The 16,534-nt window shown below is 47.0% G+C and overlaps 1 pseudogene; it reads left to right on the forward strand.

Annotated features, from left to right (window-relative positions):
- The window catches only part of LOC131588541 (zinc finger protein 135-like), a 71,691-nt pseudogene that overhangs the window by 15,488 nt on the left and 39,669 nt on the right, over positions 1-16,534 (forward strand).

Here is a 16,534-nt window from a genome sequence, read left to right on the forward strand (position 1 = left end):
GGGCTCCCTCCCCGCCCCGCCGCAGCTCGGCCCCAGCCCCGGCTGCTGCCCCGGCAGCGACACCCGGGCCCGGTGCCCTGGAGCCCCGGCTGCCCTCGGGGCTGCTGCTGCCGGCCTCTGGCAGCCGTGCCCTTGGGCTGAGTCAGGATGCGGCAAGGGCCCGGGCTGAGCCCTGCCGGGGCGGGAGGCCGTGTGGCCCCAGGGCTGGCAGCGCCGCTGGCAGGGAGCTGTGCTGCTGGGGCCCTGACAGGCTCTGTGTTCCCAGGCACGGTCAGGATGTTCATGAACAAGGGCGCACAAGGAAGAGCTGCAGACCCTCAGTGAGGGTGAGTGAGAGCAGCAGGCTGGCACTGGGGGCTGGCGGGGGGCACTTGCAATGCCTGGGCAGGGAGCTGCAATCCCTAGCCCAGCTGCAGAGTGCTTCGTTCCCTGTCTGGGTGAGGGCAGTGTGGGCAGAGAGCAGAGAGATTTCAGGGACATGGGTGGGAGCTGTGGCCAGCACCTTCTGGCTGATCCTGTTGTCTGGTCCTCTCTTGTGGCCATTGCAAGAGCCAGGTGGAATGTCCTTGGGAGGAATGTCTCCTAGGATCCCTGCAGATGCATGCCCTGACCGTGCCTCTCCTCCTCTCTCTTCCAGCCACTGAAGCCCCGAGGAAAGACACATCCCACAGCAACCAGAATATCCAAGCTCAGTTTGCCAGTAAACAAGTGTCCCAAGAACAGCAGCAGGAGACACTGAAGAGGACACCACCTCCCAGTGCCACTGGAGACAACTGGCACAGCTGAGCCTGTGGGATTCTCACGGGGCTTCAGCCCTCTCCCAGCCTGTAGATAGCTCCCTCCAGCCCTCAGACTGTGCCCATCCCCTTTTTTCCCTCTAGTCTTCCTCCCTTTTGACAGCTTCTTCCCTCCAGCCCTCAGTCCATGCCCATCCCCTTCTTTCCCTTTCCAGTTCATCCCTGTTAATAAACAGTTTGCCTTTTTCACTTAACCTGCATCTCTGTGGAGCTGAAGGGTCACAAATCCAGAGCGCTGTGACACACAGGCCCCTCCTGCCGTTCTCTCCTGCACCGTGTTTTGTGCAGAGACGCAGAGGAAGGAGCGCAGATCAGGCTGGAAAGGTCCCTGTGCTGAAGGCCTGGATCCACAGCATTGTGGAGTTAAAGGTGTTACTGAAGGCCAGTAGTGGGACAAGGAGCCTGTGTGTGTCAGGGAGCAAAGTTGTGTCTAAGGCCCTGCCGTATTTGGTCCTCTGTTGTGCACACCAACAGGATGACAAAGAGCAGATTTTGAAGGAAACCTTATGGGTCGACTGCTGGGAATTTGACCCTTAAGAGGAACAACGGATTGATCAATTGATGGGAAGTTAACCTGTGAAAGAGGAACAGTAACAATGAGGCTGTTATTGGCATGGTGACCTTACCTCCTGTACTGGCCAAGGGTGAGATGACATGGTAACTGGGAAAATTCCAGTCCAGGGGAGAAGATAGGAGGCTTGGTTCTGCAGAGGAGAGGCAAGAAGGACAAAATGCACGCCTTTTTGATGCAGGGCATGCCCTGAAGGTGCATGGCCTGCCTGCCCCTCCCATTGGAGCACCATGCTCCATCTCCTGCCACTGCTCAGTGGCTTTTCACCAATCCAGGGGTTTGTAGGTATTATTTGCAACAGCAACTAATAAAATAAGACTTGCTTTGCAATTTTGTGCACGGGCATCTTCCAGCACTGTTGAGAATTCATGCTGTAAATATTGGCTTTTCACAATTATTCTGATAAATATAGATATTATATGCTTTCACTATATTCTTTTTTCTCTTAGCAAGTTATAGATAGGAATGCTGAATGGTAAGGATAGGTTTCATCTGGACAAGGCAAGATAAACAAGCAAGACAATGGGAAGATCAAGCTGTGGAAAACAGGCTATGGAGAACAAATGGTTATCAAAAAGTACCAGGACGCTGGCAGGGGGGGAAGATATGAAGACCAGCTACCCTCAAAAGAAGGATGAGGGGCCTATGCCCTTATCGAACATTTCCAGAGGAAAAGAAACCAAAAAAATGCTGAACAGCATGAATCATGATGACCAGCAAAAATAGTACTGACCAGCAGAAAATAAAATTGTACAAGAACATATCCTAAGAAGGCGGAACCAGGGAGGGAACACGCTTTGAATATGCATTAACCCCTCACAGCAGGGGAAGATAAAAGGGAGGGTCCCTGAGATACCAGGTGTGCTCTTGGCAGCGCGCCAAGGCACCCGGCCATAACTCTTTGCTTTACTTTATGTCTCTTATTGTCTTCATTCAACTGTTTTAAAATTTTACAGGAGTGAACTTCGTTTTTCACAGAAATTGGGGGCTCTCGTCCGGGATCAAGCACCTCACCCCGGGGAAACCAGGAGATTCCAGGCGGAGGAAGGCGCCTCCCTGCCAGCTTTGGTAATCCACTTTGGCTCTTCTGGTGTCATCGGTGGTAGCAGGGCAACACCCGGAGGACAAGAGAGAGACAAGTAAAGCAAAGAAAAAAATAAAGACATAAAGCGCTCCTTCAAAACCCCCTAATCTTTCAGGACCTGAACAGGAATTGGTAAGTAACTGACCAAGGGGGTGGAAACGGGGGGATGAATGTGTGTGAATGAGACGCAAGCTGGTTACCCCAGACCTGCGGAGTGAGAGCGGAGTCCATAGTACCGCGTTTCCTATATTTCGCGAGAAAATAGGCCGGGAATTGGACGAAGCGAATGAAAAAGGAGTGAAAGAATCCCCCCGGGGTTACTGGGACTGGGGTCTCAGGGAGGGGTTGGACCCCTGGAAGGGAAGGAGCCGGGAGTTCTCCTAAGTTCAGTGCACTAGGAGACGGGACAAAAAGGGGAAAAAAATAATAAATCCCCGGGAATATTGCCAGGTTGAGGGTGCAAACCACGGGAAGTGTGGGATACAGTACCCAAGAGAATCTGGGGGGTTGGCCAGCAACATTGAAGGTACCTTATTATTGTATTGTCTTGGTGTGAGTGAAAATGAGTGAAGAAAACCTATTAAAGAAATGAGAATGCATGTGTGAATGAGAGATCGTGTATAACTGTATCCTGAAGGGGGGAAGGTGGACTGTAACAAGAACACTGAGAGAGGGATTTGGGGTTTGTGGTTTTTGTTGGTGGTGCTGTGAAGAGTGATTAGTGTCTTAAAGAAGTGAACTCGTGGGTTTTTTTTGGTTTTTTTAGGGAGTTGAAATAGGTATTTCAAAGAAGTGAACTGGTGTTCTAGAGGAGTGGAATTGGTATTCTAAAATAGTACAATTGGTGTTCTAAATAGTGGTGCTTAAAGGAGTAGGTTGAAACAGAGAACACTTGGAAAAATGGGACAGAGAACCAGTAAGCTGGCCTTAAGAGAAAAAAGAATTAACAAAATACCAGAGGATATACCTCAAGATAGTCCCCTAGGGATTAAGCTAGCAAATTGGGATACAGATCCCGATACAAAGGGGAAAGACAAAGTAAAAATGATCCAATTTTTCATGAAGGAGTGGGTAAAAAAGGAAATTAGACTTGATCATGTTTACTGGCCAAAATACGGGTCCTCTGAGGCTTGGATCTGCCAGGCTCTGAATATATTTGTGAATTCAAAAGAGCCATTTAATCCAGAAGAAAGAGAATATGCCTCTTGCTGGTTAGGAAGCACAGAACCTCTGGGAGACAGAGTTTTTAAAGTATCTAAAACTCCAGAGGTTGAGCAAACAGAAAACAAAAAAAAATGGGATCCCCTGAATGTCTTACCTCCACCGCTGGCACAGGGAGCTCCCCCGCTGCAGCCAGCAGCAGGGGTTCCCCAGCCTCCGGGAATTCCTCCGCCTCCAATGGCGCCGGGAATCCTCCCACCCCCTCTGATGCTGGGAATTCCACCCATCCCGGGAACTCCTGCCCCCCCCTTCGAACCGGGGAGTGTGCTGGGTGTCCCGACTTTGGCTTCTGCTCCACCCGCCCTGGCGGCCCCGGCTTCACTGCCGGGCTTCAGCATCCCTGCCCTGGCAGCCCCGGCTTCACTGCCGGACACCAGAACTCCAACTGCAGCAGCCCCGGCTCCACTGCCGGACACCAGAACTCCAACTGCAGCAGCTCAGGCTTCACTGCCAACCATCAGCAGCTCTGCACAGGCGGCCCTGGCTTCACTGCCAGGCCCCGCCCTCACTCCTTCTGCGCTAGGGATCCCAGCTTCCCTGCTAGACTCTGTTCCTGACTATTTTCCTTTGGAGGGTTCAGCGCCTGCCGCCCAGATAACATCTCTTCTTAATGAAGGGGCACCATATCAGAACACAAGGGGAGCAATTAAAGCTCAAAAGCAGCCTGATAATCTCTATGTTACCAACACTAATACAAAACAAGGGAAGGGGGGTGTAAAAACAGATAGACAGGGAGAGTGGAACCAAGAAATCAATTTATTCCCATTACGAGAAGTACCTATGGGAGGAGTCCAAGGGGGAACGGGATTTGTGAATGCTCCTTTGACTTCTACAGAAGTTAGGAATTTCAAAAAGGAAATTAAAGGGCTATTAGAAGACCCTATAGGTACAGCTGAACAATTGGATCAATTCCTAGAGCCCAATATTTTCACTTGGGAAGAAATGCAATCAATAATGAAAATAATATTTTCCCAAGAGGAAAGAGATATGATTAGAACTGCTGGGATAAAAATATGGGAAAAAGAAAACCCACAAGGCCCACCAGGAGAACAGAAATTGCCAACTGCAGCTCCTGACTGGAACCAGAATGATGAAGCTGGGAGGGGAAGTATGAATGATTATCGTAATTTGATAATCAAAGGGATAAAGGAGGGAGCGCCCCGAGGGCAAAATGTTAGAAAAGCCTTTGAGGGACAACAGGGAAAAGAGGAAACCCCAACTGAATGGCTGGAAAGGCTCCGAAAAAATATGAAACAATACTCTGGAATAGACCCTGAGTCCCTAGCAGGACAAGCCCTGCTAAGGGTCAATTTTGTCACCCGGGCATGGCCAGATATTAGGAAAAAACTAGAAAAATTGGAGGACTGGCACGACAAACCCTTAAATGACTTATTAAGAGAAGCTCAAAGGGTTTATGTACGGAGAGATGAAGAAAAAGCTAAAGTGGAAGCAAAAATCATGATAGCCACTATGAGGGAAAACACTTTCCAGAAGAATATGAATCAAAAACCCTCAGGAATTCCTCCTAAACACTCAGGGGTTAGAAGTGGGGAAAAGGGAAGAAATAAAAATCAAGCACAATCAAGATTCCCGGGACAACCCAGGAATACCTGTTTTTACTGCAAAAAGGAAGGGCATTTTAAACGAGAATGCCCTCACTTAAGGAGGGATCTAAAGATATTTCAAGAAACCCCTCCAGAGGAAGAATAGGGAAGTCACGGGCTCTATTTTCTGGGGGACAAATACCATCTGGAGCCTTTGATAACTTTAAAAGTGGGCCCCCAAGAGGAGACATTAGAATTCATAGTTGATACTGGGGCAGAAAGGACTTGTGTTGTTAATATTCCAAAGGGATGTGATATAAGTAATGATACTGTAAAAGTAACAGGGGCAAAAGGGGAAGGGTTTAAAGTTCCTGTCATTAAAAATGTGGTCATAGAAGGAGAAACAAAAGTAGGAATAGGAGATGTTTTACTAGTTCCTGGGGCGGGCAGCAATTTATTGGGAAGGGATTTACAGATACAATTAGGAATTGGGGTTATCCCAGAAGAAGGGAAAATGACAGCCAAAGTGTTAAAACTTGGCCAAGAAGATGAAGAGAAAATTAACAAAGAGGTTTGGGCTGGAAAAGGAAATAGGGGTGGATTGAATATTGACCCCATAAGGGTCACTATTGAAAGGGAAGAATGTCCCATACGTGTACGTCAGTATCCTATTTCTTTGGAGGGGAGAGAAGGCTTAAAGCCAGTAATAGAAGAATTGATAAAGGATGGGACATTGGAACCGTGTAAATCTCCTCATAACACCCCTATACTCCCAGTAAAGAAACCTGATGGAAATTACAGATTAGTGCAGGATTTAAGGGAGGTAAATAAAAGAACACGGGCCCGTTACCCTGTGGTTCCTAATCCTTATACTCTTTTAAGTAAAGTCCCACCTCAACATCAGTGGTTCAGTGTAGTGGACCCTAAAGATGCTTTCTGGGCCTGCCCACTAGCGGAAGAAAGCCGAGATATTTTTGCCTTTGAATGGGAAGATCCAAATACCGGGAGAAAACAGCAATTAAGATGGACAAAATTACCACAAGGATTCACAGAATCCCCAAATCTATTCGGGCAAGCCTTAGAAGAGATACTACAAACTTTCCCCACTCCTGTAGGAATACAAATCATCCAATATGTGGATGATCTCCTAATATCAGGAGAAATAGAAGCTGAAGTAAGAGAAGCTACTATAAAACTTCTGAATTTTCTTGGGGAAAAGAGACTCAGAGTATCAAAAGGAAAATTACAGTTTGTGGAATCAGAGGTAAAATATCTTGGTCACCTGATAAGCAAGGGTAGCAGGAAATTAAATCCTGAAAGAATTGCAGGGATCCTATCCCTTCCTCCTCCCTCTTCAAAGAAAGAGGTTAGGAAACTACTAGGACTGCTGGGATATTGCAGATTGTGGATTGAAGGATACACACAAGCAGTAAAATTTTTGTATGAGAAATTGACAGGGGGAGACAATATAAGATGGACTAAAGATGATGATGATAAATTAGAAAAATTGAAATCGAAACTAGCCTCAGTACCAGCCCTGAGCCTACCCTCCTTAGAAAAACCCTTTCATTTATATGTGAATGTGGAAAATGGAGTAGCTCACGGGGTTTTAGTTCAAGAATGGGGGGGGGTGAAGAAACCAATAGCCTTTTTATCCAAATTATTAGATCCGGTGAGCCATGGCTGGCCAGTATGTATTCAGGCAATAGCAGCTACTGCTATTTTAGTGGAGGAAAGCCGTAAGCTCACCTTTGGAAGTAAATTAATTGTATGCACACCCCATGCTGTCCGAAATGTGCTAAATCAAAAAGCTGAGAAATGGTTAACAGACTCCAGGATGTTAAAATATGAAGCAATCTTAATTGACAATAATGATTTGACAATAGAAACAAGCAGGAGTCTCAATCCGGCCCAATTTCTGTATGGGGAACCAAAAGATGATTTGGCACATAATTGTCTGGAAATCATACAATGCCAAACTAAAGTTCGGGAAGATTTAGCAGAACAAGCCCTTTTGGAGGGAAAAAAAATATACGTTGATGGTTCATCCAGATGCTTGCAAGGAAAAAGAATGTCAGGATATGCTGTAGTTGATGGGGAAAATATGCAGACCATTGAGAAAGGAAGTCTACCTTCAAACTGGTCTGCTCAATCTTGTGAATTATATGCTCTAAAAAGAGCACTGGAGCATCTAGCACATAAAAAGGGGACCATCTACACTGACTCAAAGTATGCCTTTGGAGTAATTCATACCTTTAGGAAAATTTGGGAAGAGAGGGGGTTACTAAACTCAAAAGGGAAAGGGCTAGTGCATGAGGGACTTATTTTAGAAGTTTTAGAAGCATTAAAACTACCTGAGGAGATAGCTGTAGTACATATCAAAGGACACCAAAAGGGAATGACACCCGAAATAAGAGGGAATAACTTGGCGGATCAGGAGGCTAAAGAGGCGGCAGAAAATGGGGACAAACGAGTAATGTCAATTTTAACCCCAGGCAGGGAAGAATTGGAAATCCCTAAATTTAGTGAGAAAGAAGAAAAAGAATTACTTAAGATAGGGGGAGAATGGGATCAATCTGGAAAGTGGAAACTCCCTGATGGGAGACAGTTACTTAATAAGCCACTCACCAGAAAAATATTAGAAGATATGCATCAGGAAACTCATTGGGGTACTCAGGCTTTGTGTGATCACTTTCTAAGGGATTTTGGATGCATTGGAATTTTTGGGGTAGCAAAACAAATAACTGAAAACTGCATAACTTGCCAAAAGGTAAATAGAAAAATAATGAGAAAAACACCATTAGGTGGCCGTGAATTAGCCTTACGGCCATTCCAAAGTATTCAAGTGGATTTCACTGAACTTCCCCAAGTGCAAAAATGGAAGTTCCTATTGGTAATAGTAGACCACTTAACTCACTGGGTGGAAGCTATTCCCGCTGCCAGGGCCACAGCTAATGTGGTGTGTAAAACTCTTTTAGAACAGATTATTCCCAGGTATGGAATGGTTAATAAAATAGACTCAGATAGAGGAACACATTTTACATCTAAAGTCTTACAGCAAATAACCCAAGCCTTGGGAATAAAATGGGAATTGCATACCCCCTGGCACCCACAAAGTTCAGGCCGGGTGGAAAGAATGAATCAAACTTTAAAGAAGACCTTAACAAAATTAATGATTGAAACCCAGATGTCCTGGGTAAAATGTTTACCTCTGGCTCTATTAAGGGTCCGAACACAACCCAGGTCAGACCTGGGAGTGTCACCCTATGAAATGATGTTTAGACTACCCTTCCTTACCACCCGACATGAAACTGCCACTTATGAAGTAGGGGAAATAGGTGTCAGAAAGTATGTCACCACAATTGCTAAAACACTTGAAAACTTAAGGCTAAAAGGAATGATCCCCCAAACCACCCCTTTAGAGTTCAAAATTCATAATATTCATCCAGGAGAATGGGTACTGGTAAAGACATGGAAGGAACAATCTTTAACTCCTCAATGGGAAGGTCCTTTTTCAGGTATTGCTGACAACGGAGGCTGCAATCCGGACCAGGGAGCGAGGTTGGATCCACGCCAGCAGAATCAAGGGACCTGTGAAAAAACCTGAGGAGTGGACTGTAACTTCTGAACCAGGTGATACCAAATTGACTCTAAAGCGGGGGCCGGGTGGTAATGAACTGGGACAATCCACAGGATCCAAGGAATGAGCAAAGAATCACGACTAATTGGGAAGTGAGACCAAGCCTGTATCAGTGGTTTCAAGTCCTGCCTGGACAAGTTCTGAGACACCTTCGATATCCACCTTGAGGGGGGATACTCCCACTCCAAACAGGAGGATCGGGGCTGTTTCGGTCGGGAAATCCTCATATTTTTGCTTTGGCCTGTGATCTGTATAAAGAAGGGGGAGAATCACAACTTCCATCAGTGCCACACCATATACCTTGTATAAACCATCCCAATACAGGACATGCTAGCTGGGTTAAATATAAGTGTTTAATTAACTTAGAAAATTAAATTAATTAGAAAAGTTGGTATTGCAGCTCACACAACCGGCGTTCTTGCTGTAGGGAGTGTCGAACACATAATCGATCTTCTATCCAAACAGATTGCAGGCAACTGAAATAATAACTCTGCTCTGTGGATGGGAATTGCTAGTGCCTGTTGAGTGGGAAATACCTGAAGAACGGAGGGATACTACTATTAAAAGGTGTCAAAAGAGATTTGCTTGGAAATTACAAAAGAGGAAGTGACAAGGAAATAGGGGGCAAGACCAGACTGACCACTACAACTCGCCACCAAGAAGAATATAAACACCTGCTGTGAGCTGCAACCTCATAGGCAGGATTGGTGGGGGTGTAAGCCATACTGGACCCCTATTATTCCTTCTTCTGTCACTTATCCTTTTCCCTTTTGGGACACCAGCAAAGCCATGTTACAAATGCTATCGAAAACTTTACATGGAAAGACGCCGGGGTTTCTTTCTCATTACCCACACCAATATCAATAGTCACTGCTATAACCCATCCAAGTTAAGTACCTGTATACATAAAGAGGAAAAATACTGGATCACAGAAAACTTAGGAGTCAGTGGCACTAGATTGGGAAGCACTTGCCCAAAAGGGGAAAAATAGATTTGCTTCACAGGGGCGGCCAAGGGAAAGACCCAAGATTTGATAAACGAGCAAGTGATAAGAAAAAACACAAAACCAACACAGCAACCTAAACCTATCTTAACCTCACGTCAGGATCTGTATGCAAGGCTCAAAGAGCAATTAAAAGGGGAAATAGATATCTCAAGACTAGGGAAAAACCTGTTTGTGGATTTAGGGGAGAGGATAAGTAAAGAACTTAATATAACGAACTGTTGGGTCTGTGGAGGAGCCTTGATGACGGAGGAATGGCCATGGAAAGGTAGTAGCATAGGCCCAGTGGAACTCCTTAAGTGGAACCGGACCAATATAAGAGGGGGGACTCGACCAGAAGGATGGATTCTAAGTTCAACAGTGATAGGGGAAGAATGTTTATGGCGAACTGGTAAGGAGTTTCTTAAAGAAATAGGGAAAACTCCCTGTAAAAGGTATAAGGTTAGCAATGGAACTTCTACATGGTGGATCCCAGAGGAACCAACTCTGTATTGGACTCAAGGAAAAGTAAAAGAAAAGAATTGTGTGTATGATAATCGAACCAGACTGTTCAGATGTAATGGTAAAGGGAAAAATCCTTACTCTGGAATCCCAGAAATATCTAAATTTTGGGAAAATATAAATCAACAGAAAAATGACTATTGGAAGGCACCAGATGGCTTATTTTGGATATGTGGGAAAAGGGCATACCCAAAGCTCCCTTCACAATGGAAAGGGAGTTGTACTCTGGGAATCATTCAACCAGGATTCTTCCTTTTGCCAGGACCAGATGGAGATCAATTGGGAGTACCGGTTTATGAGGACCTAAAAAGAAACAAAAGGGAATTGTTTGGAGGACCCCAAAAATGGGGAGATGAGGAATGGCCCCCTGAACGCATACTGGAAACATATGGGCCAGCTACTTGGGCACAAGATGGAAGTTGGGGATATCGAACCCCAATTTACATGCTAAATCGTATTATAAGACTCCAAGCTGTAGTAGAAATCATAACCAATGAAACAGCTGGAGCTATGGAATTAATAGTCAGCCAGCAACGCCAAGCCAGAGCTGCAATATATCAGAATAGACTCGCTTTGGACTATCTATTGGCTGAAGAAGGGGGTGTTTGCGGGAAATTTAATACATCAGATTGTTGTTTACAAATTGATGACAATGGAAATGCTGTTCTAGATATCGCCAAGAACATCAGAAAAATAGCCCATGTACCAGTCCAAAAATGGGAGTCAGTGATGACCACTAATTGGTGGAATAACTTGTTGGGGACAGAATGGTGGAAGAAGCTAGGTTTCTTCCTCCTATGCGCTACAGCTGGTTTAATATTCCTTCCTTGTCTAATCCCCTGTTTCATCCAACTAATCACCAAAGTGGTGCAGGGCATGCAAATAGTAGCAATGCCTACAGACCCAAAATTGGCTACATCTGGAACGGCACAAAAAATCATGGTATTAAGAAAACAAAATAATGTGAAAGATCCGTTGGAAGAAGCTAAATTGATTTGTGAAAAAAATGAACGAGTGCTAGAAGCTAGAAAACAAGAATTATTGCTCAAGCCAAATGGTTTATAAAAAAGATAAAAGGAGGGATTGTTGTGAATTCGTGTTGTAAATATTGGCTTTTCACAATTATTCTGATAAATATATATTATATGCTTTCACTATATTCTTTTCTCTCTTAGCAAGTTATAGGCTTAGATAGGAATTCTGAATGGTAAGGATATGTTTCATCTGGACAAGGCAAGATAAACAAGCAAGACAATGGGAGGATCAAGCTGTGGAAAACAGGCTATTATCAACAGCAGGAAAAGGAGAGCAAATGGTTATCAAGAAGCCGGTACCAGGACGCTGGCAAGGGGGGAAGACAGGAAGACCAGCTACCCTCAAAGGAAGGATGAGGGGCTTATGCTCTTATCGATAATTGACCATTTCCAGAAGAAAGGAAACCAAAATCCAAAATAATGATGATCAGCAAAAATAGTGCTGACCAGCAGAAAATGAAGTTGTGCAAAAGCATGATCTAAGAAGGCAGAACCAGGGAGGGGATATGTATGAATATGCATTAACCCCTCACAGCAGGGGAAGATAAAAAGAGGGTCCCTGAGATACCAGGTGTGCTCTTGGCAGCGCGCCAAGGCACCCGGCCGTAACTCTTTGCTTTACTTTATGTCTCTTATTGTCTTTATTAAACTGTTTTAAAATTTTACAGGAGTGAACTTCGTTTTTCACACTCGCACAGCCCTCAGAGCTGCCACCATGCACAAGATGGCGGCCGGGGCTGAGGCGGTGCCACCATGCACAAGATGGCGGCCGGGGCTGAGGCGGTGCCACCATGCACAAGATGGCGGCCGGGGCTGAGGCGGTGCCACCATGCACAAGATGCCGGCCGGGGCTGAGGCGGTGCCACCATGCACAAGATGCCGGCCGGGGCTGAGGCGGTGCCTCTCAGAGCGCTCTGCAGCCTCTGCCAGCCCAGCCCCAGCCCCGGAGCAGCGCAGGGCGGGCAGAGCCCCCTTCCAGCCGTCTGCTTCAATGGACATTGACAGACACCCGGGCCACGGACACAGGCTGACACCTTTGCTCTGTGCACACAAACACGAACCAGACGCTTGGGAACCTCGGCTGGCAGCATTTGCAGGGGAAAATACAAAGAAACTCCAGGCTTTGAATGTTTTCAAATAGAATATTTCATTTGCCAAAAAAAGGACCAAAAGCAGAAAGGGCCACCCCAGCCTGTTTCTTCCATGCAGGAATAGTGTCACAGTGACTGTGAGCTGATGAAGACGGAGATGGGATTTAATCCAAAGCAGATTGTGCAGTGGGTGCTCACCTGTCATATGTATCCCTCACAGTACCTATTTATTTGGAACACTAGGAAGATTATGAGCCTGGGCAAGATGTTAACCCTTTCAATACACAGATGAGACCTACAAACCTTGTTCATCTCTCCAGAGACAGAAAAGGACAGAGTAACAACACGCAATAAAACATCATAAAAACATCAAAGTCAGTAAAAAAAAGAAGTCAAACATTAGATCGAAAAGTAATGAAAAAATGGTAATTGAAACAAAAATATTCTTTTAGTAAAAACATAGAAATAAACAATGATGTAGTAAAATATCTCCTTTAATTCATGAAAAAAAAATAAAGTATTCAAACTGTAAATCTAAACAAAAGCATCCATTAATGAAACCAAACAAATGTTAAAGTAACTGTAATCCCATAAAAAGTTTGAACAGAAAAAAAAACCAAAACAATAAAATGGCCGTTGCCCCCAGGGAGAGAAAAAAGAAAACTTCTGTTTCCCAAGACACAAAAACAAACAAAGCAAAACATTTGCCTTCAAACAACTCATCCTTAAAATAACACCCCATGAATTCATAACCCATAGACACACCTCTAGGAGGGCTGTAAAAATAAGAAAAATGTCACAATAGAAAAATTTTTTCCCAGATGGCTGCTATTTGTAAAAATAAAAAACCACAAAAAACCTGTTTCTTGTAAAAAAGTCTCCATGATTCAACAAGAAAAAACTACTCTCCCTACAAAAACTAATAAAAAACTATTGTGTAATGAATATTGTTTAAACATCCCAAGTTCTATCTCTATGCTGTCAGTTTAAAAAAAAAAAAAGTTATTCAGGAGAGGAAAGGCGTTCTGAAAGTCTTATTCTGGTTTCTTATTTATTGTAGTCCTGTTAATAAAGTTTCTTTATTCCTTGTAAGTTTTAAGCCTGTTTTGCCCTTCTCCTGATCCATATCTCACAGTGAGAAATGAGTAAGTGCCCTGGAGATTTCAGCCAGCGCTAAACCCACCACATTATTTAGTGCTTTAGCCAAAAAACTCAAATTAGCGAATCTCAGCCACTGCACCAGGCTGAAGCTGAGGATCCCCAGCCAAGCTCAGAGGGAGGAGAACACAGCATTTGTGGGATCCTTTCCAGTCTGACTTGCTTTAGCTGCACCCTGGGGGAGGAGAGAGCAGGAGAAGGGTTGGCTGAGTCCTCTCCCCTCTGCCTTGCCCTTCTCTGCTGGATCCTCAGTTCATCCCACACCCACCCCAAGACTCCATCCCCATCCTACTGGTGCTGATGGGATTAAAGGAGGTAAAGAGGAGACTAAAACAGATAGAGAGGAGAGAAAAAGAGAAGTTTAAATGCAGCTTAAATATGAAAGAAATGCATATATTAGTGACTGCTGAGAGTTCAAAGGGAGCTGAAGGGTTTGAGAAGGGACAGGAGCCCGTGAAGGGCTCAGGAGCTGCTGCTGCTGCCGGGAGGGAGGAAATGCACCAATGGCTCCCAGCAGAGTCTGTGCTTTGAGGCTCTTTCCCAAACAGCTGCAGGAGGGAAAGCAGCTGAGTTTGGAGGAAGAGTTTTCTGCTGAGGTTTCCTGTTTGGAGCTGTCACAAGCTTGAGCTGCTCAAGGGAAAGGCGGCTCTGCTTCCAGCAGGGCCCAACTGCACGGGAGCACAACTTGGTTCCCTGGCCCTGAGCCAACGGGCAGCAGCAGCTTCTGTTCCCTCCTGGCTCTTGTGTCATTTCCAGCAGCACAAGACACACCAAGAAAAGCTCCTCCAGAACATGCCATGATCAACACAACCTGATTTCATTGCATGAAGGAGCTCTGACAGTCCCACGGGCTCAGGTTTGTTTGTCAGTGAACAGAGCAGGGAAAAGCACAGACACATTCCCTGCACAGGGAATTCACAGGAGGAAAGTGCAGGGCTGGAGGATGTGCTTGGATACAACGTTCCCACGGCAGTTTTGGGGATAAAATGGTCAGGAGAGAGAAAAGAAAAAGTCCTACCAAGGGTGGGCTGGGGAGGGCTGGTGCTTCCCGGGAGGCTCCCGAAGCTCAAGAGGACAAAGCCCAGACCTTGTCCAAGCTCCGAGCTGGGTCTGAGCCAGAAACCAGGGGGTGGCAGAGCCATTGCTGCTGAAGGGCTTCAGATTGCCAAAGCTAAAGTGTCCAGTATCAAGGAACAACTTGAGGTTACAGAAGTCCCAGTGCCCACGTTCCATCCCCTCATTTCAAGCTGACAGCGGAGCTCCACTTGCGACTCTGCTTTTTAATAATGAATGTAAAAATTCAACAAAATTCCCTTAGAAAGACCCCATGAAGGTTCACACTGTGAGAGCTCACTCGAGGCAGCCCCAACTCCTGCCCTGGTTCAGTCCTTGTCAAGCCCACTGTGCTTTCCAGCTGCTTTGCTCCAGCTCCTCCCAAATCACCATGAATTCCACTGAACTGAAACAAATCCAAATCCTCGTGGGTCGAGACAAGGGCAGGGAGAGGCCCACCCCAAACCACTCTGGGAATAATCCCAGAGCCCTCAGCATTCCATCTGCCCATCCCCGGGGCCTCCCAGTGGCTCCCATGGCTCTCCCAGTCCATCCCAGCCTCTCCCACTCCATCCCAGTCACTGCCAATGACCCCGCTTCTCCATCTCGCCCCTCCGTGGATCTGCCGCCCCTCAGCCAATCAGAGCGCGTCTCTCTGATGACTCATCAGTTGCCGGGCAGATCCACAGAGCCGAGAGCCCCGCGCTGGACTCGGCCTCCCAGTGCCGCGCACTTCATTCCCAGTCCCAACCAGTGCCACCACAGTCCCTCCCAGTGCCACCACAGTCCCGCCCAGTGCCACCACAGTCCCGCCCAGTGCCACCACAGTCCCTCCCACTCCTTTTTAGCCATTCCCAGTCTCTTCCGAGTTCATTCCCACTCCACTCCCAGACGTCCACGCACTCTTCCAGTGTCCCAGTATCCACTCTCATCTCCTTCAGTGCCACCCCAGTCCCTCCCAGTCCATTCCCAGTCCCTCTCAATGCCACACCACTCCTCTCCACTCTCTCCCAGGGCCCCCAGCGTGTCCATCTCGCTGGTGGCCTCGAGCTCCCAGCCCGGCCCCGGCCGCCTGCTCTGCTCCCTGATGGATTTCTCCCCTGCCCACATCCAGCTGAGCTGCTCCCAGGGCCAGCAGCAGCTCTCGGGCCACGTGCTGGCCACTGCCGTGCTCCCCAGCGGGGACTGGAGCCAGCAGCTCCTGGTGCTGCTGGAAACCGCCCCCGGCAATGCGGGCTCAGCTCCAGCTGCCAGGTGGAGCACGTCAGCCTGGAGCACCCCCTGAGCCGGCACTGGGGCACGGCCCGGCCCCCACAGCGCCGGGGGCAGCGGGGGAGGCACTGGGGGGGCCCAGAGGGGGATTGGGGTGTGCTGGGAGGAACTGGGAGGGAGTTTGAGATAGACTGGTTTAAACTGCGGAGAGGGGTTAGGGGGTCAAGAATGGCTGGGAAGGGGTTTGAAGGATGTTGGGGAGGGTGGGATGAGGTTCTGGGGGTGCTGGTGGACAATGGGAGGGAGTTTGGGGGTGCTGGGTGTCACTGGGAGGGATTTGAGTGAGCCTGGAGGAGCTGGAAGGAGATTGGGCAGTGGAAAGCAGGGATTGGGATGAGGTTGGTTGAGCTGGGAAGAGACTGGGAGGAGTCTTGATGAGTCCTGGTGGGCCTGGAAGGGACTGGGAGAGGGTTTGGGGGTCCTGGGGCAGTGGGGGGAAATTGGGAGGGGGCTGTGGGATCCTGAGAGGAACAGGAGGGGCTCTGGTGTGTCCTGGGGAGGCTGGGAAGAGACTGGCAGTGATTTACCAAAACAGTGATATTGAGCCAGTATCAACATCAATCTG

Source organism: Poecile atricapillus, chromosome 26, assembly GCF_030490865.1.
Source record: "Poecile atricapillus isolate bPoeAtr1 chromosome 26, bPoeAtr1.hap1, whole genome shotgun sequence".
In the NCBI taxonomy this organism is placed as follows: Eukaryota; Metazoa; Chordata; class Aves; order Passeriformes; family Paridae; genus Poecile; species Poecile atricapillus.